At 37.9% G+C, this 23464-nt stretch overlaps 1 protein-coding gene and 1 long non-coding RNA gene across 5 annotated transcripts in view; one reads left to right on the top strand and one right to left on the bottom strand.

The window, feature by feature from the left end:
- RNGTT (RNA guanylyltransferase and 5'-phosphatase) overlaps nt 1-23464 on the top strand; it is a 181056-nt gene that overhangs the window by 149976 nt on the left and 7616 nt on the right. The gene's annotated exons all lie outside the window — the stretch shown is intronic.
- On the bottom strand, nt 1764-22440 carry LOC142080300 (uncharacterized). Of its 2 annotated transcripts, none has more exons than XR_012672954.1 (3): nt 21884-22440; nt 21390-21555; nt 1764-3939 (listed from the first exon to the last, which is right to left on the bottom strand). It is a non-coding gene; the product is annotated as an uncharacterized LOC142080300 (long non-coding RNA). The 2 variants fall into 2 exon arrangements; XR_012672953.1 differs by lacking the exon at nt 1764-3939 and adding an exon at nt 17500-20571.

Genomic DNA, 23464 nt, shown 5'->3' with positions numbered 1-23464 from the left:
TTCTGTGGCTTGTATTATTAGTTGCAATGGGGAAATGGCTTACAGTTAACAAAAACAATAAGCTTTTTTAATTGAGGCTCCTATCTGATTGCCTGGAGATTCTAGAAGGATGTTGGCTGCATGACAGCAGGAAAAACTGGTGTGAAGTGATGGGGTCGCAACTTCATAGAGATCTTCAGCACCAAAAATGGGGCGTAATAATTCACATTGAGAGTTGGTGCTGTGAAAAGAAATTTGTGTACTCTGGAGGTATACAGTGGTCTTTTGTAACTGTTGCCACAAGTTTCTTTTATTCTTCCCCCAGCAGTTCTTTAGGTCTTTCATCATGGTTGCTAATGATCTGTGAACCACGCTTGGTCCTGGAATATATATAAGGCAGAGTCTTTGTAACCTTTTAGTTCAGATTTTGTGAGCTTCTGCTCGCTGTGTGATGGATTGGTCTCTCTCGTTATATAAATTACCCACTCATGTTCATTTGCAAACATCCCAAGTATTAGGTATTCTATTAAGGTATGGCATTTCTTGCCAAATGTGTGCATTAAGGAATGCCCCAAACCACTACACTGTTGGTGTAGATTTATTACTCAAAGTGAGCCATTATTATACAGCAGTACTTCCAATGCATTTTAGTGCACTTTCAGTTGGATAAATAGGAATGTTACTAGGCCTTTGAAATATTCATAGTAAACATATAAACTGCCACACTAGTACTCATAAATCCATGTTTCAATTTACGTGCATTTACAAAACTGCAAAGAGAGAAACTTCTTATCAAAGTATCCCTTCCCAAAAGCAAACAAGTTTGATTTTCCAGAACTGTGCAGGAGATAATTGCATCAGTGTCTTTGATGATGAAGACTGTAGATGGCAAGTCTGGGGAAAAAAGTTTGAAATACAAACATCTCTTCTAGGATGATTCTTCTATGTCTTTCTTTCTCATATTAATAATTCATTAATATTTATATATATTAATATTTATGATGTTTCTGAGACATAAATGAACTGGTAAGATTAACCAAAATTATGTGATCTTCTTCCTCCTGACGGGCTTTCAGTGGTATCAGTGATAGTGCTTGAGAGATATTTGATCTCTGTACTTCATTATACGAAAGAAAAGTGAAGCATTCACTCCTCAAGCTTTTGAATCCTGTATCTGGTAGCAGATAGATTAGAAGAAATGGAATAGAGTGTTTTCCTGGCTAGAGGGATCTGCCTGGAACTTTTCTCTTTCCAATAATGTACCAGTTCATAGATATCGCAAGATTTTGAATGTTACTACTTTGGACAGAGTTCATGATACAGAACTTTTAAGTTATTGCATAGTGTTTGTGATTGCTCTTGTTCTAGGGTAATATTCAGTGAGTTTCTGTAAATTCAGTGGCTTATAAAAATGACGGCTATTTCAGTTAGCTGCTGAGAGTACTAAATTAATTAATGATTTGAAAGTCAAATTCGCTGTGGCAATGAATTCTCATTTTATTTCCAGGGGAGACTGTTCTTTAAGATTATATTGAATGAATCGATTTCATAGAGGGTAGTTCCTCTTAATAATTTTATTTTGTTTCTAAATGAAATTATTCTAAATTATTGTTTCATTCTAGTGTCTGTTCGAAGGTGTTTCACCATAAATGTTTACTTTTGGTATCTTTTCCCATTTAAGTAGCTATGTTAATAGTAGTAGTTACTGTCATATACTTCTGCATTCATTCAAATAACTTCAGCTTTCTTTGGATCTTAAGTGGTTGTATTTATTAAATATTTATTAAATATCTCTTGGAAACTGGATGAAATGAAAAAGATTTCTGTAAGTGACAATCTTCAGCAAGATAAAGTATTGACATCAGCTGGAATTAACTGGCAAACTTTCTTAAATCTATTTACATTAAATATTGTTAGTGTTCTTTTACTAACAATGAAGCTTTTAAAGCAAAAATTTTATCATAGAAATTTTGTGTTTATTAGAAATAACTAAAGCCATTGTCCCAGCATACATAATAGTCACCTGATGGAAGGGTATGTTACGGGGTTTTTAACCTGTTTACAGAACAAGAAGTCTTCATAACATATATGACACGTTGTTTTACAATAGAGATTTGGTCAATGCAGATTGCAATGAAAACTTAGCTACGCTATATCCAATAATTATAACTATAAAGAAGATGATATTGCTTAATCAGTTTATTAGGATTGAAAGTTTTTGCAGTTCAGTTCCTAGTGGCTTCTGGGATTAGGGGAAACTGTTCAGTACACTGTGTTCTCCATTATTAATCAGTAATGAAGCTTCTGGCAGTCTTTACTATTGAGCTAATGACTAGTTTCATTTTGGGCTCTTCACACATTAAATTACCATTTAAATAAAGATTAATTACTGCTATTTTATTTTTAGTATTTTAAGAGTAGTTATTAAAAAGTTTCATAATAAATACTACTTTGTTCAAAATAGAATTGTTCGATTTAATAGAATATGAGGACAGTTATGGTGAAAAGAGTATTTTGGAAATAGTGAAGTGTTCTTAATATTTTGTTTCTATGGTAGGAGCCCAGTGGAAAGATCCTGAAAGTTTTAAGTTCGCTTCTGGGGAATTTGCTGCTGTAGTTAGAGCAGTCTTGCTGTCAAGGACTAGCAAGGAATCAAGCTCGCTGCTCTGACCTGCAGCTCAGTAGCCATTATCTGTGATTTTATTAAACTTGAGAACAGTATTGCTGATTGCTGAGACAGCTAAACCTACCACCTACACTCCAGGACTGCATTTTGGTTCTAAGCTATTATTTGCCCAACTGCGTCATTTTTCCTCGGCAAATGCACTTTTAGCTTAAAACATGATGAAGCATAGTGGAGCTCTGCCAGAGAGGCCTTGCAACGGGTAATTGCCCCAGAATAATTTCTCTGATCATATCGCATCAAAACCAGTAGACCCTCCAGGTACAAATCCACCCACCTGTGCTTTAAGATCCGCAGGCAACTTAACCAGCGCCTCAGAGAATTTACTGTAATGTTACCAAGAGCTGAAACATCTTCAATGCAGCTGCTTTACCTTTGTCCAGACGCAGGGGCTGAACTGGTGTCTGAGAACCAGGCTCTGAAGTCTAGCCTCATTCGTGACTCCTTCAGCATTATCGAACATCTGTAGATGATTACTGAAGTGATTGGCCACAATTTACAAAACAATCTTTTCCTGAAAGAAGAGGGCAAAATAGGTGAACTTGCTGCTTGCAAGAGCTGTTTCTTAAGCTTAGGCTGCTGATTTCTTGACTGAAGCTGGCATGAGTGTCGCTCTTCCCTGAGTGACAGTGACTTCTACTCCCAATTAGTGGTCCCAAAGCCGGGTGGACTGCCACTGTCTAATCACAGAGGACAGATATGGAGCACCTTGTTAGGGTACCACCTCTTCAGACTACTCCATGTTTAGGAGGAGAATTGGTCCAACTTTCCCCATACACTCAGTTGCTGTCCTGACAGAGCTCCACAGCAACAACTTGGTCTGTGCAGTCTTTTAGCAAAGTAGATGTAAAAGTTTTCTCTCCGTGCCTGATGACAGCCAGTAAGAGTAGGTTGGTGCCCTGATTGTTTGATGCTTTGCTTACTGGACTTTCATACAATTGACAGAGGTTTTTGCGTTCACTACCACAGAAGGAAAGGATTTCTCATTTATTATGGCAAAGTCATAATCTGAGTTTTGTTTCTGTTGCCTATCCCCCCTTCTTATTATTTTGTGCTGTTAGTGTATTTTATGTGATGCGAAATGCCATAGAATAAAACATAAGGATATCATGCTTTTAGCTTGAAGACGACGACAAATACAGCCCTAGAATCTCTGGAGTGAGACGTTCCTGAGAAAAAGGAAATACAGATTTATCTGTAGGTGTTTGACTCTGGTTGTTCATGTCGAAGACAAATGATTTCAAACTGAAAGAGACACCACTGGGTTGAACAGAGGCCTATGAAATTAAAGAAAAATACTGGTAACTTGCTTGGTTAGCTTAGCAAGATAGTGTCAGAGAAGGATTATTTCATCTTCATATTAGCAGAGTTAACACAGGCAGTGAGGGGAAGAAGAAGGGGAGAAGATTATTTTAAACTATGAAAGTGATGATAGGAGAGCAAATGGATTATGCTGGACAGAAATCATTTTATTCTGAAAGCTGAAGAATACTTTTGAGAGCTACAGATCTGGATCCAACTTCCACTAGGAACAAACACCTTTACAGTGTTGAGAAGAAATGTGATAATTATGTGATTTGATGACTGTGAAAGAAGAAGATAAACTCAGATAATCCGAGTGCTTACGTTTCATTAAACACAATCGCTCTGAATTAAAACACACAAACTGAGGATAAAGCTGTATAATATTCTGTCTCTTCTGAAGTTCAAACTGTACCTTTAGGATAAAGTCATCAACATTAATAATATATATTTATTATTGTTAACAGTCTCCAAACAGAACTGGTGGGTGGCTCTAATGTTTTATAGAGTTTTTTCTATAGGATTTTCACATCCTATTACTAGACATGGAAGCTGCACTGAGCATTGTTGGAATTGCTAGTATTGGGCTGCTGAGAAGCTGCATAAGGAAATCCTTCTCTTCCTTTTTCTTGTTCTGTTTGTGTTTTGTGGAAACCACCTATATTTGTGTGTCATGCAGAAGTCAACACATGGAAACAGTTTTAGCACCAACACTTAAAAAGTGGCGCTGATTGCCAGGTAGTCTTTCAAAACAAATTTCTCAATGGAGTCGGAATTTAAGCTTTGTTCCTGATGTTTATTGTTACGAGATAACGATGTACGGTCTTCTCATGGGAAGTCGTACAATGCTGAGATAATGCCTCCTGGTGCCTGAACCTGTCCTCCTTTTCCACTCTTTCCTTCTTCTGCGCTGATTTCACGTAAAGGACTGAGTCAAATTTGATGTCTTAGTTTTTATCTTCAGGGTGCTCGTGTGCTCTGGGTTATATGAAAAGTTACCTGGCATAGGGTTAGGGGCTGTGTTTGCCTTCCTCAGGAATGTGGGAAGGTTTTACGTTAAAAATAAAGTTAATTCTCAGCAGCGAGAGGGTTTTCAGGAGGGCAGCCTAGGACTTGAAGTGAACCTGACGGAACCTGGAGTGGTTACACATCTCGCAATCTTCTGTCCAAGTTCAAGGTGCCTTTCTTTGACCTTGTGTCTTAAACAATAATCTGAACATATTCAAAAACAAAATTCTGAATTTGTGACAGCAGTAACAGAAACTCTGAGATGTAAAAAACTGCCCTACCCACACAGTTTATATCTTGTAAAGAAGATGAGGGAGGTGCTAGAGAGAATTTACTGAACAAACTGCAACTTAGAAAATGTTGTAAGGTGCTAGCAAGAAATCACCCACTGCTCATTCCTAAGTTACATGTTTGTTAAAGGTAGCAAATTTAGCTCATTTTGAAAATAGGATACTTTTGAACTATTACTTTGAGAATTAATTAGGAAAGAAAAAAAGCATATGGCTTAATTCTTTATCCCTTGACTTCCTTTCATTTTTCTACATCTTGACATTCTTTGTTGCACCTTTTCTCATAAGCAATTGCTAATTCTTAAGGGCAAGGGGTCCTGACTGCCTGTGTATTTGTATAGTCCCTGGAATATTAGAGCCCTCAGTCCTGCCTGGGAGTGTTAGACACCAATTGTATAAATGAATAGTAATATATTTTATGTATGCATTTATATTATGGTAAATGCCAGCATACAGTGGGCATATTTACTCTCTATAGACACATAGAGGGGAAAAAAATACTAAAAAAAAAAAAATATCTAGCCTTGGAACTGGTGATGTAAACAGAAAAAAAAAAAACCAACTAGAAAATCTGCATGAGCACTGCAAAAACTGAAGCAGTGATTTTGTATGCTGTCACAATTGCTGCCCCTAAGAACAAAGTGTTAATGAGCTATAATTTATAAATTCGCTCTGTTCTGATGGATCAGATAGTCCCCATTTTGTTTTTTGTCATGATTATGCCTATGAATTCAGTTTAAAAATTTGTTCTTTGTAAAGCATGTGGTGTTCCATAGAAGTCCACAGAATTAAGAAGATTACCTCTGCAGTTTTCTGTTGTTGCTGCCAATAAGATAGAATAATTGGTGCTTGGTTTTGGACTATGATTTTTTTCTTTTTTTCTTTTTTTTTTTTTTTTAATTGGGCAGCTTTTGTTATTTTAGCTCCTAGTAGTTTTTTTTGAAAATCAATCCAAGTTTGTTCTTCCTAAGCATAGGGTAAATTAAGCCTTCTGGAAACGTTAAAATAATAGCTAATTGATTGTAGATCTTAATTTATTGGGGTTTTTTTTTAGTTTTCTATTTACTTCTGTATTAACTTTAAGAAAAAAAATCTTCAAATGCTTTTAATGAGTATTGTAAAAATGAACAGATTGCAGGTTTTTAAGCCTTCCATTTACTGGGCTTTGGAATACAAATACATCGTAGCAATAGAAAAGCAGTATGATAATACCTCATTTCTCAAAAAGCTTAGAAAAACAAGTGCTGACAAAGGAACCTCGTGAAGTTTAAGAGAAGCAAATGCAGGGTTTGCATCAGGGACAGAACAAGCCCCTGCAGCAGCTCAGGCTGGAGCCTCACGGGGCTGCACAGCAGCTCTGCAGAAAAGCGCCCGAGGGTCCCAGTGGCAACAAGTTGAACGCAAGCCAGCCACGTGCCCTTGCGCTGGTAAAGGCCGACCATACCCTGGGTTGTGTTAGCTAGAGCATAGCCAGCAGGTCAAGGAAAATCACGGTTCTCTGCTCGAGCATTTGTGAGACACATCTGGAGTAACCGCGAGCTGCTCGGGACTCCCTGGTGCAAGGAAAGTCTCCCCGCTGGAGCGGTTCCTGCGGGGGTCGTGACGAAGGGTAGAGTATGTGGCCTATGAGGAGAGGTTAAAGAAATTGAGTTTCTTTGGTCTGAAGAAGAGAAGGCAAGGGGGGGACTAATTGCAATCTTCCATTACCTAAAATGAGACTGCAGAAAAGAAGGCGCCAGACACTTCTCAGAGATGCTCAGGGAAGAAGAAGAGGGAAAATTCCGGCTGGATATAAGTAAAAAATTTTCACAGTGAGGTTGGTTGGGCACAGCAGCAGGTTGCCTGGAGAGGCTGTAAAATTTCTGTCTGTGGGGATTTTCAGAGTTTAACTGGAAAAGTCCCTGAGCAACTTGACTTGTCCGTGAAGTTAACCCAGCCTAGAACAGAAGGTTGGATTGGGTGACGGCTGGAAGCCCCTTCTGACCTGAATTTTTCTGGTTCTGTGACATTCTAGAGTATAAGCAGTCACCACTGTGAAATAGAACTAGTTCTTAAGGATATATAAAACTGCATCATTTATTGTGTTTATTGGGTAATTGTACAGTTGGATGTTTCTGAGCCTCTGCTTTACTGATTGAATAGAACTTAATTTCAGTCCATAATATTAACATACAGTATACCAGTCAGTTCTTCCTCCTTATCTTTTCCTATGACTGCAACCATAACATGCATTATGCAAGGCTTTAAATACTTCCATTCTTAGGATCTCTTTTTTTCTTGTTAAATGTTTACTTTTGTAAGTGGCTGTTTTTTTCATAATAGCAAAAATATGAAAAGATCCATCTTTTTTTCCATTAAGAGGCAGAATTGCATTACCTTCCAGAGATCCTATGGTCCTCTTTCAAAGAACATTCTGTGTTTTCTTCACTAAAATGTTTATTTAGAAGAAGAAAGGGTTTTTTTTTCCTTTGAAGTCATTCTGCAGCTATTTTCACATAATGAGACAGTATGGATTTTTTTAATGGAGTGTGTGGTATATGTTTAGAATAAAGCGTCTTTGACTTAAACTAAAAATCTGTGAGTATAACTGGAACTGAAAGAAGCTGGTGTTCTCAGGAATGGCTCTAAAACTTAAGAGGTTTGTAGATTATTCAGAGCCATATAACTAATTTTAAAAGAATGATAGCAAAGAAGAAAAGAAATTGGAAGTGGCAGCACTGGCTAGATTAGTAGCAAAACTCAAGAGTAAGAGGCTGGCAGGAGAGCAGCCAGTGGGTAGCTGTTGGATGTAAACACGCCAAGGAGAATTTGTAAATGCATGAAATGGGGTGTAACTGTTGTGCATAATGGATATTAGTAAGGGAAGACAAATGCGTAAGGGTGTACAATACAGGACACCCGAGTACTGCAGGAACAAAACTTGCATATATGCTGGGAAGATGTGGTCATGCTATCTAACATTCATACGTTCCCTTCTCTTCCAGTCTTCTCTGCGGCCCCTGTTCCAGCAGCAACACTGACCTACAGTGACTTTTAGGAAAAGCCTCCAAAATTAATCCCTAAGACCATTCATATTTTCCTCTTCAGTTCTTTTGGTTGGAGTACTTTTGTCATAATACCTATGAGACTAAGCCAACCAGCAATTTTTTACCGCATTAGGGATGGTTGATTTGGAGTTGCCTGTTTTGTTTCATTTGATAAATAATGAGATTTGAAACCAGCAGTAGCTAATATATGTGACATCAGACTTCAGTTTTCATTATTTTCTTTTTTTGTCTCAGCATTCCTTCTTCTTCAATTCATTTGCTTTCTTACCTTCCTGGTAATTTTCCAAATATTTTACTGTTGAACCCGTACTGGATACTATTCTGAGAAGTATAGTCATACAGAAAACTGGATTTTCAAAGTGATAAGCAGATTGTGCTTACAGTAGCTTTCCTATGCCCAACGGTATGAAAACATACTATGATACATGTGAGCATTAGGACATGCAGATTATGTGTCATTAAAATAACACATTAATAGACAAATAATTTATTTTCTGTATTGAAGAAACGGCAAAACAAAAGAGTTAAGCTGGGTCTCTGAACCATAAAGTTATTGCTGACTACCAACTAAAAACTGCTGAGAAAGATCCTGGGAATGAGAGGTTTGTTTTAGCAACAAATGAGCATAGATAATGCAGATACTTCTCATCTGCATTGCATTGAGCCCTCATACTTGTCACTGTGGAATAACTGATCAGGTCATTGCAAAACTGCCAGATTTCTTGTGCTGTAGTGCAAGTTGTGTTTTGCATTGTCCTCATCCTCTTTGTCAGATTGTTCTTTCCCAGGCTTCAGTGTTTGAGAGTGTTCTGGCTCCCGTACGTGGGTGATTTGGGGCTGGCACCGTCTTTGGTTTTGCTTTCTTATGTTTTACAAAAATCATCTTAGAGAAGAGGATATTTGTCCATGATGATTTTAAGCTCTTGAACATGGTAATTTGTTGCTGCAGCTGTTCCCGTGTTATAACTGCATTGTCAAACCTGGTTTGGGTGTGCCTCTGCACATAGAGAGCATAATTTGTTTTGAGTAATTGAGGAGATCTTGATGACAACAGCTGTTCATGGGGCCAGCTCCTGTCCTTGGCTGAGTTGCAACAGGGACCGTTTTTCCTTTGATGTAGACATCCCCATGCTTAGTTTCCATAAATGCAATTGCATTTGCATTTTCTTTTGACTAGAATACAGTATAGCAATGTGCTCAAGCTTCTCAGAGTTTTAGGCAATTTAGGAAACTTGTTGTAGGTAATTGTCTTCTCAGAGAAAGTAGTGTCCTAAATTAGTGTGTCTTTATTGTTTTCTTCAAAAGTTATTCTTTTCATGTCATATTTGTTGTTGTAATTGTTATTTTTTAATCTCTTCTGATTTTTGAAATCAGTTCTTTGACTTTTCTTTCTGCATTAGACCTTTCTGCAATAGAGGCTTTTGTTGCTACTATAGGCAAGCAAAATAAAGGCAGTAGAATGGATGATAGTCAAAGAGAAAGGGTAGATACAAAAAAAAGTTTCTAAATAAAATTATAAAAATCGGACTCTATTAGAAGTTTATTCTAATCGAATGAGACAATAGAAAAGTATTTGGGCAAAGTCTTTTAGGTCTTTTTTTAACCATTTCTTAATTGTTTATGGTTCTAAAGTATCATGAGAACATCAGTCAAGATCAGACTTGAGGGGGGGGAAGAGAAAGCAAATTGTTGTTGTAAACAGTTAATAGGCAGAGTATTTCTAAATTTGCTAAGCTTTTTAGAGGTGAGTTATTTTGAGTCTAAACTCAACAAATGAGGTTGAACTTGATAAATGAGGTTGAACTTGCAATACCTTTGCGAAATGCAGATGATAATGTCTTTAAAATAAATTACTCATGAATAAATCAAGATGTTGAAGTTGCAAAGGGTGAGAGATGGTATAACAGGGAAATTCTTTGACTAGGAAATTGTTTCTGAGACCTTTCTTTATAGTATATATAAAATGTGTAGTGAACATCATGAATGAGAAATATTTTAAATGTCAGATACTGATAAGATTGGAGAAAAACAGTTGACGGCAAAAATGATCGTATTGAGAGGTACTGTGCTGGTTTAGGGCTAGTAAAAGGCAAATGCAGATTAAATTTAGATACATGAAAAAGAATAGGCCTGCAAACAATAACACAGAAGGTAGAAGAAATATCAAACAAGATAATTATGCAGGATATCAGCTTACAAAGGAAAAGGGGTTGTGGATAATATCCTGTCTAATTATAATACCTATAAAAGAGGATAGTCACACGAACTAATTTCAGCCACCGTATACCCCACAGGCTCCCTGTATAGACAATGGAAAACAGTTGAATCCAAGGGTGAATCTGGGAACCTCTAAGAAAAGCGCCTGACAGTTGCCTTGCTGGGTCTTTTAAATTGCTTTCTAGAGGTGCCAGTCTCTCTCAGTGGATTAGATACCGAAACTAGCTCCTAAATTTTAAGTACCTAAAGTAACGGTGCAAATACTCATCTTGCCTATCTCTCTGGACTTTTCCAATTATGAGATTAAAGGCTGGAGTAAAACCAAATTCTTATTGTACAGCTGTTTTAACTGCAAGTGAGCATTTCCAGTACAGTATTCCCCACAGACAAGCATTGTGGTTTAAATGTCACTTCAGCTGCTGCTAATAGATTTCCAGAGATCATTTTTTCCACCATTTCTATCCTCAAATATAATCTGTAAAACCAGATAAATTCTGCAAGCTTAGGCTCTGTTAGACCTCTGATGAGAAAGTTGGTGGCTCTTACAGAAGGTTAGCAAATAAGGAGGAAGGTGGAATTAAATAGATTGTGCCCATGAAAAGGCTGGCCTGTAGGCAAAAAGATGAGGTTTCATACTCGTAAAAGTAGAAGGATGCTTATCTCCTACACAAGGAAATGATAAATAGCACCTGTACAATTCGAAGAATGCCTTTGATACCTAGAAAGCAGTAATGCTAGGGGGAAATAAAGCTGTACATAGACAGTAAATCAGGTAAGATTATTTCTTTTTGCATTCTTAATTCATTCCTCTATTTGTATGACTTACAGTGAAATAATTAAATGATTTTTTTCGTCAAATTGGCTTTCACAATTTTCATTGCAAGGGTCACGGATACCTCTGCTTTGCAGTATTCCAGAATTATTATAGTATTTGTAAAATTTCACATCTGAGAAAGAGAAATATATACTAAAACTCAGTTGAATAATAGCGATGCAGTATCTTGTTATGTAATAGTCAACAAAACCATTATTTACTTTTTGTTTGACAATAGTAAAACCACTGCAGTTTTATCTCTCTAGCATAAAGTGAGAATAAAAGTGAAGAACAACAGAGCTCAGTGGTGCTATTACATTTCAGCAAATTGAAGTTTTCAAAATGCCACTTCTGCTTCTCTCCAAAGAAAAAAAAGGTCGATTGTAGAGAAAATAGCATGTTATATCTTTGGGAAAAATAGTGTAGAAAGATTTGAAAAGGAAAGATCAGAGATGTGGCAGCATTGTTTAGAACCATTGTGCAGACATTTTATTTGTATTACTAAGAACTCTAGAAGTTTTTATTTACTGGGGAGGAAACTGTAAATATGCAATATTGCTTTTTATGTTACTAACTTCATTGAGTTACTGTTCAATTGGTATACAGAAAAATTTCTGCCAGTGACTTTACAATCAAGTGCTATAATGAAATGTCACTTCTTTTCAGAAAAATGTCACTTTCCCTTGATTAGCTGAAGTATTAAATCTGTTTTGGTAAATGAATCTATTGATTTTAGCTTAATGTGTTGTAATAAAAAATATTTGAGTATGTTCTTAGTTGGTAGATTCATGAGATGCTGTGCTGGATTCTGTACAGGCATTGATGTGAGATTTTTATCTATTTTTCACGCGTGAAGCAAAGAAGTCAGCGTTGGTCCAGAAGGCAAGTAAAGTCCTGAGTTCTGCTGGAGGACAATTCTCTCACTTAAGCTCTGCAGAAGTCATCCACAGGCTTTCTTTCACTGGGTCAGCCAAGACCCTGACAGTGCCCTAAGGTGGGAGGGAATGAGGCTATAGCACAATACTGCTGTAAAGCCTCTTGGTCTCTTGGTCCGGCTGTTCAGTCTGCTAGGACTCAGGCAGTCTTCCAGAGGTGGGTAACGTCGACCATGGTCCTCCACTGCCTTGGGGAGCTGCTCATTGCCTACATATTAATGCTGCGCCACACAAGAAATAAAATGCCCGATTAGTGTCATATGTTAACCTACTGAGTCGTAATTTAATAGTAATACAGACAAGTGCAACGCAGCTTCTGCTTCATTTCATTAGTGGGTCATGGTTAGCCACTCTTGATTGCTAACCATTGCAAGAGCAGATTAACTAAGTGTTGTAGATTTCTTTTCTGGAAACACAACCTCTGAAGAAACCTGTGTGGGATGTAGGGAAGAGACTGGTCTATAGTAGAAGCAATATAAAGGACTATGCAAAAGCAGAATTAGTGACAAGAATGTTTTTGTTCTTTTACACAATAATGCAAGATACAGTTACTGTGTTTCCCTACATAATTACATTCTCTTTCCACTGGTTACACTTTGGATGCCATTAATGCATAGAAAGAGGTTTCAGAGTAACATAGCTTCAATAGAAGGAAAACAAAGGACATCTCTGAATAATTTAGAAGGACATTTATAGATCAGTGAGTCAGAGGTTTTGGACTTACAATACTGAAGGTAACACTAAAACAAACAGACCCTGAATTACTTAATTACTAGCTTGTTAATATTTCATTCAGAACTTTAAGGAAAAAAAATCTGTAATTAGTAATTAGTGCTAGTAGTTATAGCAGGAAACTACAAACCAAGGTTTTCCGTTTCAGTTCATGGATTTCCCCACTGTGTGCACTCTTGCCTGACAAATCAGCTCCCTTTTACCTTGGGCTTTTAAACTGTAGAATTGTGTATGTAAAACTCTTTTATCTAAAGCAAGCTAATGAAGTGGTGTAACGTATAAAAATATGCTTTGAGATTATCAGGCAAGACGTTACAGAGTTGCCATGCTGTTACCTGGTTTTTCTTTCTCTTTTCTTATCTCTTTCCAGCGCTGCCTATTCTTGTAGAGAAGAGCCTTTAAGAAGTTATTTCTTCCTGCCTGGAATTGTTAGTGACATTGGCTGGCTCTAGAATGGGTTTATGATGTTACTTGTAATGCCGTTACATCATGTGAAAAGCAAAAAAAATGTTTTCAGCAGTATTTGTTAGAGAACTAATGCTGTTTCGATCCTGGGCCTCAGGTGGTGGAGGACGGCTGCTCAAACAGAGCTGTAGCACTTGAGCAGAGCGCTCAAATTAGGCTCTGAATTCTGGAGAACTTAAGAATTGGCCCATGCAGAGGTCTTTGCAGGCTACAGCTTTAAGATGAGGGGTTTTTTTGAGAGGTCATCTTGTTAGAAAACTGAAGAGACTTTTCTTGGCTTTGCTTGCCTTAGCTTTTGCAGGCTAACTGGGTGAAGTCATTTTGTGAAATAAGAATGAAGGCTAAATATTGTCGCTCGCTTATTTTGTTATTGATCCACCATACAGTAACAAAGTGTACGAGCAAAGCCATGAAAATTGTGCCCACGTACAGTGGGCATTCCAAGATTTCCTGTCTGTCAGGGCTTTGGCAGGACCAACTATCAAACCATTAATTATCTCCTGTTGTCAGCACTCACCGTTCAAAGTTGTAATCCTGTTTAGTTGGTAGTAAACTAGAAACTCTGATAAAATCCTTGTTGATTTGTCTAGAAACACTGCTGCCCAAACAGACCAAGGAGTTCATAGGTTTCTCAGACCACATCTGGAAAAATCCATAAAATCCTCTGAAGCCAGTTGTGACTTTTCCAAGTCCATGAATATTTCCATTCCTCTGCCTCGTGATTACTGCAGTCTATCACCCCACCCCACGTCCATTACCGTGGTGTCCTGGGAAATCTGGCTTCCTAACTCTGCAGATTCATTAATAACAAGGAATGGAAAGGAAGTAGGGGCTTGCAATGAAAGGTAAAGAAGTAAGAGCTCTTCTATAGCCTCATTTACTGACAAATTTGTGCCATTGATAGATTAGCCCTTGCTTACCTTTCTTTTAGAGGGCTGACCTCATCAGCTGGCAGGCACCATAAAACCATTTGCAGTGTCTGAGCCACAATTAACTTCCCTATCTAGCCCCTTCCGTTCTGTAGCCCCACAATGATCAAGACGACCTGCATGCTTAGATTTTAGATTATAGGTCAGATTATACTGAAAGTCTTTAAATTGCTTTTGAAGAAGGACGAAAAAAGCTTTCTGTGATTTAAGCCTCAAAGCCAGTTAGGCTTTGAAGTTTAAGGCAAACTATTCCAGAAAGGGAGGGAGTTCAAGCCAGCTTAATGCTATAAAGGCAGTTGAGAAGTGAGTTAGGGCCGTTGACTTTCACTACAGCAGTTGCTTTGTTCAAAGCTAATTTTTGAAAGTCTGCGTTAAGTCAGCAGCCATTAATCTTGGTGGTTCTGGCAGTCACCTGAAACTCATCCTGTGTCAGTAGCTGCAAGAATGGAAGGTTGAGGCAGCAGGGTTGTGAACTCCAATCTTAGCAATCAGGTGTAAGCGTGCCCCCTGAAAGTGGCGAGGTTCTAAAACTCATTGAAGTTTGACTTTTTCATCATCTTGTATTTGAAAATTTGAAGTTCTTGCTTTCTTATATAATACAAATACAAAACCTGAGAACTTTCTTTAAAAAATAAGATACTATTCTGCTGTAAGACTTGTGTGATTTCAAGATCTGGCACTCTTTTAAAAATACTAAGTATTATACAGACCATATAAAAGCTACAATGAGCGAGACTGAGCTCTCCTCTCTTGCTTGATCCTTTGGTTCGTAGGAGTCGTGACTGATGACAAACCATTCAGTCTAGTGAAGTGGATGGGAATTGTCTGAATTTTTATTTCGTACAAGTCCCGAAAGCCTCTGCATGTTTTAGTGTCAGATTTATGAGTAACTAGGAGTTGTCTCTGAAATGTATGAAGAAAAAAAAAAATTTACTACTTTTTGTAAAGATGTCCTAGGCAAAAACTGAAACACACGTTAAATATAGGAGATTAAAAGCAAGTTTGCTTAGTTCTGGTCTGGTTCATGCACACATTCTCTCTATACCATCTCAACATTTTCAAGTATTAATAGGATTTCTAGATGTTGAAAACATTTATAAATTTATAATCTTGCTCCCTACCCTTACCTTTCTAATAATGCTTGCATAGCATGTTTAATAATTTACATATCACTTAGATACCAGTATTCGATAAAGTCAGTATGCCAAATTCAGCTTCCAGTGTTACATGTTTCTTTGTTTGCCTACTATAGTAGTGAAGAATATGAAGTAAAATTTTGATTATATCTTTCTTATTGTTGTTATGCAGTAGTGTTCTGAGGCAAAGAAATTTGAACCATGGGGAAAGCAGAGCTGCTAACAAACCAGTTTGGGCTTTGTTAGGCAGTGGAGTAGACATATGAATATATAACATATGATTATCATAAAATTATGGCCTGGAAACTGAACAGTCATGCTGCTGCATTTTAGACAGTACATTTATAATAAGCTGTAATAAAGTAAACATTTTGAATGGGTATAAGAAGAGGCATTACTTGTGATCACAAATGTATGTTCAATTCACGCTTTTGAAGCTCAATTTAACAAAGCAAACAAATTTCCTTGTAGTGTTAACACAATTGTTCTCAGTGGTGAATTTTGATTTATGGGGAAAAAAAACTTTAAGTGTATAAAGCTGACTGTTTGGGATCTAAATGGAAGAAAAGAATATGATTCATAATGGCTGTAATTTGAAAGCTGCATGTTGTTACAAGTAAAAGTGCGTTTAAAAGACTCACTTGCAATTACTTGCTACTTTGGATTCTAGTTTAAATGTCTTTTGATTTATTCTGGTATCATTTGGCATTTTTCCGAAAGAGTAAAGAACCATGGTTTCTAAGAACATTTCAAAAGCCAGATAAGCAATGACGAGAATTAGGTTTAGAGCCCAATCCTGATAACGCTAGTGTGGGCTAATTGATCTTGTGAAACTGCTCCGAGGTATATAACTTACAAGAATAAGAGTTTGTAGAGCTGGGGCCCATATGAATAGAGACAGATACTATCTGACTCGTAAAAGTAGTTTTTCCTCAGACGGCACAGAAAGGCTGCGAAGCTCCTGATAGCCCAGCCCCAGGGAGCCTCCCTGTAACCCATCCCTGGCAGTGTGACAGCAAGCGACAGGAACCCTTGTAGGGTGTGAGAAGTACAGATAAAACAAGATGAATTTAGACTCTACAGTAGTAATATCTTGCGTACAAAGAAAAGATGAAAAACAGTCATATGAGAAACTACACTGTAAAATGTATGCGTGATAAACACAAACATTTGTCAAGATGGCCATCATTATAGAGGTGAAGTCCAACATGTGAAAGGCAGAAAATGTCAGAAAAACTCTTCATCCCATTCTGACACAGTCATCTAGGTTCTCTTTTGTTTATTTTGAGGTATAGAAATAGCATTGCCAAAGGTTATAAAAAAGTGATGGCACTGCTTTGTCTCCAGAAGATTTGTTTGGGTTTCTGCTGATAAATTATTAAAGAGATCTCAGCTGCCCTGTGTCACAGAATTTCTTGGTAGCGTGAATGTAAGTACCTGAGGGGTAATTAAGATTGGGTTTAGAGAACCTAATGGGGGGTAAATGCTTTCCCTGTTGTGTGACCGCAAACCATCTCTCTCCGTTTCCCCATTTGCAAACTGAGAATAATAAGCCTTATGAAATTCATAATTTATGAATGAGCTAAGTGGTGTTTTCAAAGTATATTCTTTGCTATTGGTGCATAACTCTTGTCTCTGGATCCTTGTTTCCTAGCATGCAGTGCGCTCAGTTTGGGGCTGGCTCCCTTTTGCAAAAGCAGTCCGAGTGAATAAAACACAAATCAGGGTAAAGACTGGCTTTCACGAGCTAGCTTATGTTAAGTAGAAATACAGTCCTCAAAGCATATCAGGCTGTGGGTGAAATGTTTCTTCCTGGAATCATTGCTACATTATGATTACAGCTTTGTCTATCAATTTGCACTGTATATCCTTGCTCTATCTTCACCTCCTGTGCAGTTGCTTACCTTCCTGGTGGGGGGTGGCTTTTTTGAAAAACCCCCAGAGGATTGCTTGTCCTTCACCGAAAGGATTTTTTTGCTTATTCGTTTTTGCATAAGCTGCTGAACAGTTATGCAGTCTGCTGTGGCATTTTACTACTTTTCATGCATCTACCCATTTTTCTTTGGCACTTTGACAAACACCCTCAAGTTTCAGTGCTGATCCCAGGGATTATTAGTGGCACAATTATTCTTGGTGTGCCAGATCCAAGCTGGCTGTCTCTGGCCTCTGCAAAGTTACCCCAGGTGCTTGCGGTGAAGCGTTGCTGTTACCTCCTCCTACAAATTCATGAGCTGTAGAGCCAGTGAAGCTCTGTTTGCACCAAATACACATCCTCTCTACAGTAAGTTCACACTGACGCTTGCTTTGAGAGCTGTGTTACTGCTGTCTTACTGCCTGGGTGTTTAGTGCAGTTCCCCCATCCCCTAGAGTTTCTTCCTCTTTCATCAGCACGTGCTGAGGGTCAGAATTATATGAGCTGCTTTTTTAATACAGCTTTATTTAAGAACTCATCGCAGTGGAGGTATGCCAGGTTCATGAGTCCTCTGCACAGAATTCTTCCATTTCTCATTTTTTACAGAAGGTGTACAGAGAGAGCTTTTTTCTTTAATCCATAGACCTGTGATGATTAGAGCGCCTGGGCAAGGGATATCGATCTAGGAGGACAACCATTTATTACTTTGTTTCATTTAAATGTTCAAGATGTATATGGACCCTTGGATCTCTGCTTCCCATTCTTGATGATGATTAAAAGAAAATAGGTTTTTGAAAAGCTTTAAAGTTCCCTCAGGAGTTAGGTGGAGATGGCAAAGTCTAGCAAGAAGGTCAACTGCTCTTTGAGTACTGTAGATGCCTGAGTTACAATGCCCAGAAGTGTTCAAAGAGTTTGTTGGTTTGCTGCGGCTGACCAGGTTTTCCCATTGAGTTAAACGGAAAGTATAGAAAAAAGAGTATCTTGAAGAGTGTGCATCATCGAGCAAAGCATTTGTGCAAACACAGATATATTTCGACGTCATGGTCTTAGCAGTTAGCAGTTATCTGCTTTGTTGTAGATACCAGTGTTCCTCTGAGAGTCCCAAACAAAGCTCAGGAAAACCGAAAAATTGGTTTCTTACAGAGAGTTCAGATGGCGTTGCAAGGTCAGGTGTACAGGAGACCTTCCAGGATACATTACAAAGTCATTAAACTTGTAATATCACTGATAAGAGGAAGGCTTTTTATTTCTGATGTTTCCATCAGTCAGTTGTCCGGAAAACCCCAGGACTCCAACCCATTCTATATATCAGAAAATGGTATCCGTATTCGAAATTACTACATGGAAGAATGAGAGTCTTTGAGAAAATGCTGTGTGTTAACAAGAAAGAATAAATCATGAACTATGAGTGTGAGACACTGCAAGTCAAAAACCCCAAAAATCCACAATTTAAAAAAGCCTTGCTCTTGTGATTTTGAAACATGATTTTTCTTTTTGACTTTTTCCATGATTTTCCAGCGCTTGGTGTTAGCATTGTGGTTTTATTTGGTGTGAACAAAAATGTTAGAATTTTTATATTTCTAAACATTCCTTTCCAGGAATGAAATCTCAAAATTGGAGCAGTTCCATTTCCTATGTACACAAGAAGCAGCGTAGTTACATTTAGAAGGCTTCTTTAATGTTAAATAGACATATCAACTGCATTGTGTTTACCCAAACTGATAACCATTTGTTGGGTAATGTATTACTTAAAAGGAAACACAATCAGTATGTTTAATTTAGCAGCAGAATTGGTTACCAGTGCTCTTATTTTACTTTCAACAAATCTATGTTTTCGATAAAATAATCTCTTGAATCATATTAAGAAATGGATATTAAGCTGCATTACAAAATCTGTTTTGGCTTGAACAAAAAGGTGAAGCAGTTTACTTAACTATGTAACATCTGCCCATTGACAGCATTAATATTTGTGGTCCTGTAAACGCTAATGGTATGAACAGGCATTTAATAACCATCTCTTAAATTCTTACAGTTCTTTGAGAAGTTTTACTGTGGAACACTTGAGATGCTTTATGTGAATGGGGAAAAAAGTTCTTTAAAAGCATCTGAACAAGCTGTACGAGAATTAGGAAGAAGCACTGAAGGAACAACTTGGGATCTGTATTAGGTGCTATGTTGTGCCCTGTAAGTGTTGGGGACTCTCTAGGATGTTCTCAAATCATTAGAATTTCTTATATTCATGTCCTCATCTGTAATCACATGTAAGAGTGCTTTCGCAGGATAGTCCTTGCCCATACGCACGTTCCTCTGGAAAGCTGGGCGTGCACTAAAATCATGCACTTCGAAGCTTTGCTTTAGGCGTATTCTCAAAATAAATGGGAGCCCTGTTTCTCACACCTCATTTCCTCTCAATTGCCTTGGTTTGACATGAAGGTCCTTGGAGTTTGCTTTGAGTCTTCAGTCTTCAAAAAGATGTCATTTTGAGTTTGGCTTACCTTTATATCTTCAGAAGCTGTTTATTTTTTTACTGCTCCTTCTTTATTTTTTCTGTCTCCATCCTATTCTTTCAGGAAGTCTTGTCCCCTCTTTGTTTCCTCAAATTCCCATGTAATTGTTCTTTTTCTTCCCTGACTGTTGTCATTGCTTCTCACTGGTCTTCAGATGATGCCCTTACTACTGTGGAGTCATAGTACCAGTGGGCACATTAATTCTCTCTGTTGTCTAGGACATCCCACATAGCATGCGATGTTTAGAAATAAAGTCTGTAGTACTTCGCAGTCGTGGGCAGTCGCAGCATTTGAGAGTAATGCAGAAATCAGGATTTGAGATGTGCTATTTTGCTAGAGAGGTTTTATTTCCTAAACTGTCATTTGTGGCTGAATGTATCCCAATACCCTCAGGACAAGGAGCTTACAAATGTCATATTTTTTGGACAGTTTTTAGAAAAACGTGGTGTGATTTTTGCAGGATGGCTGACTAGAGAAGGTGTGGGCTCCAGTTCTCCTGCAGTAGGAGACTGGGAAGCAACCAAAAGGTTTCTCCATCATGAACACACAGCTGATCATTTATTTTGGGATGTGCTGCTTTCACTTGTTTGTTTGCTTTGGCGGTGAGAATGGATCCTAACGGAGAAAAGTTAGTTATGATATCAGAGAGAGGAAGAATTACTTTCCAGGCCTTATGTGGCAGCTCTAAACGTTTTTCCCCTCCAGGCATTGGAACTTGTGTTTAAAAAAAGAATACAAACAGTTTGTGTACTTGAGCATATCAAAAAGGAATGCCTTCATTGCACATGCCAGCTATAAAAAGAAAAGGCAGATTCTTCTTAGAAAATAGAAAGCCATTACATTTAGAATCTATCTTGCCTGTGTGTTATGGTTCCTTTTTTTAATTCTGTATTTAGAAATAAAGATCTTTTTAATTTCATAAGATTTCAACTGCTGCTTTTGCTCATTTGTTCTCTCATGGAAGTTCACATTTTCTGCATCTACTATTACGATCCTGTCTTCTGGGATCTTAGAAATAGGCTGATGACTAGGGAAGTGGAATAAGCAATAGAAATAGTGAATTGAAGAATGATTTTCCTTCTATAAATGTTTGGTAATAGAGGGGAAAGTGCAACAAAAAGGGGTTTAAAGAGAGAAAGGATTTGAAATAGAATGTGTTAAGATTTTGCTTACAAACATCACTTTCTTTAAAGGGGATTATTTACTAAGCTAAAATAATTTCAATTGCTTTGAAAAAAAAATGCATATGGAAACATAGGGCTTCTTTCAGTCAAGACTCCATTTATCTAAAAGCTTACCTCCTCTTTTCTTTCTAAAGAACTTGAATATGGGGAAGATAGATGCATTTGTAAAGTTTAAGCTTGTCCATTGTAGACATGCTTTCTGAAGTATTAACTTAATTACCTTAAAATCTAAATTCTCATTGTTAATACCTCTTATGTAAAGTAGTGTCTTGCCCAGGAATTCCATTCTCCTTCGGGATTAAGGATGATGAGACTAATGTTTGAGTGAAGTCTTCACAGAAAATATGTGTGCTTCGAGTAGATGAAAGAATGGCTCACTAGGTGGAATGATGGACCAGTCTGATGATCAGGTGCACTGTGGAGATACACAGAAAGCCTTGGCCACTGGTAGTCAGCAGAGATAATGCAGGCATGTTCACGGGACTAGTATAATTTTTTTTTCACATTTTGCTCTAAATTAACATAAAATGTAAAATGTGGCTGCATATAAACACACCATTGTGATTAATCTCAAAATGGTCCATTATTCTGCCAGGCGAGATAATTTGAGATGGGTTAGATATTTCACTTTTTTTAATAAATTTTTAATTTCTTTCAGAACTTAGGGGATGGAAGGAGACTGGAAAACGGGAGATTTCCTAAACCTTAACTGACATCTTTCTTAGAAAAAGGAATAAGCTTACCTCAACAAAGTTTTTCCTAGTGAATAGCCTAGATGATGATGGCAGTGGGAAGCCTTTCTCAGCAGGGAGAGGAAGATCGCTGTCACCTTCATGTAATCTGACATTCTTAGGCAATGGTCTTGTATTACATCCAGTCTGATTTGATAATGAGCTATTGCTGAAACAGGGATGCAGCTCTTGCCCACTTTTTTCTGATCACATCTTGCAATCTAGCAGTAATGTAGTGAGTCAGCTTCCAAGAGGAAGCTCATCTATATTTTGGGAAGTGATTTCTGTTGGGCAGGCAGGCTGGTTCCTGATAACTAGATCGAATGCAGTCAGGAACAGCGAGTGGTCCTGCTGAGGAACAATTTCCTTCCTCTTGAAATGAAAGTAGTGTACAGGTTGGTGTTCGTCCTTGCCCAGGACGCAGTTGTGGCCCAGACCAGAGATACTGTTCTGATGCACACCACCTCTGACAGCCCTGTGTCCGAGACGTGATCCTCTGGGCTTCTAATTCTGACTGGCTGTCCGAAAATAGGCTAGGGAATAAACATTTAATTAAGGGAGGCTCCATGGAGTCCTTAGTGTGGTGGGAGTTTCTGTCTTGAAATTGCTGAATGCTGGTTCAAGGAGTTTTATCAACAGTATGGCAGAAGCATTGGCACTGTACCAAAAGCATTGCTGCTGCTGAGGATAAGCATTTTGGCTGAGAACTGCCATCATTCCTAAGACACTTCGCCGGTTTCTGTGAAGCACTAGCTAGAAGAAGTACCTCTCAGGAAAAGAAATGATTCTGCATTATTCAGATACTCTTACGGATTGTAATACTTAAGGGGGAGAAGGAGGGATGAACCCCATACTGCAAAGGGAGAATCAAGAAGACACTGCTCTGAGCAGCTCAGAATGAATTCCCAAAGGGAAGGAAATTCAAGACAGTTAAATTTGAGTTTCCTGCTTTGAAGCTGAAATACCAGAAAGTAGCATGCAAGTGATAGGTAGATGTAAGGTGTGAATTATGGAATCAATGATACAAGGCCTTGTTCAGTCCTGTGCATAAACAATACTCATTTAGAATTCTACTAAGATGCAATAATAGAAGAGTATTTTTAATGCTGAAAAGTGTGTTTTGCTGAGAGTGCTTGCAGTCTTGATCAAATGCCCAGCAGTTCCTAAAATGTTCATTAATATTACAATAAGTACATTTACAAGACTGAGGTCACTTAACAAAGTATAGGGCAGAGTAGGGGCTGTATTTCTTCCTTTGTAAAATAATTACTACAACTTGCAATTGTTAGAGACTGTGATCACCAGTTTTCTAATGGGAAAATTCATTTAAGTCAGTGCTTTGGCAGGTGTTCATATTTTGTGGAAAGATCTATCTTCCAGATTGCTAATGAATGGCCAAGCAAGTATCTAGATAGTTAATAATATTGCTTAACTGCCATAGTCAGATAAAGCTGCCATCTAATTTATTGCTATTCTGAGCATCTGAAGACTAGGAGAGTGATAAACCATGAGAAGGCCTTATGAGATGGTTTGTTAGTTGAAGTCATTGCCTGCAGTTTTATACATTTCTCTCTCTAGCAGGTGATCCTTCTA

This window comes from Calonectris borealis, chromosome 3, assembly GCF_964195595.1.
Source record: "Calonectris borealis chromosome 3, bCalBor7.hap1.2, whole genome shotgun sequence".
NCBI lineage: Eukaryota > Metazoa > Chordata > Aves > Procellariiformes > Procellariidae > Calonectris > Calonectris borealis.
Note: the sequence above shows the minus strand (reverse complement) of the source record. Positions and strands in the feature narration are given on the sequence as shown.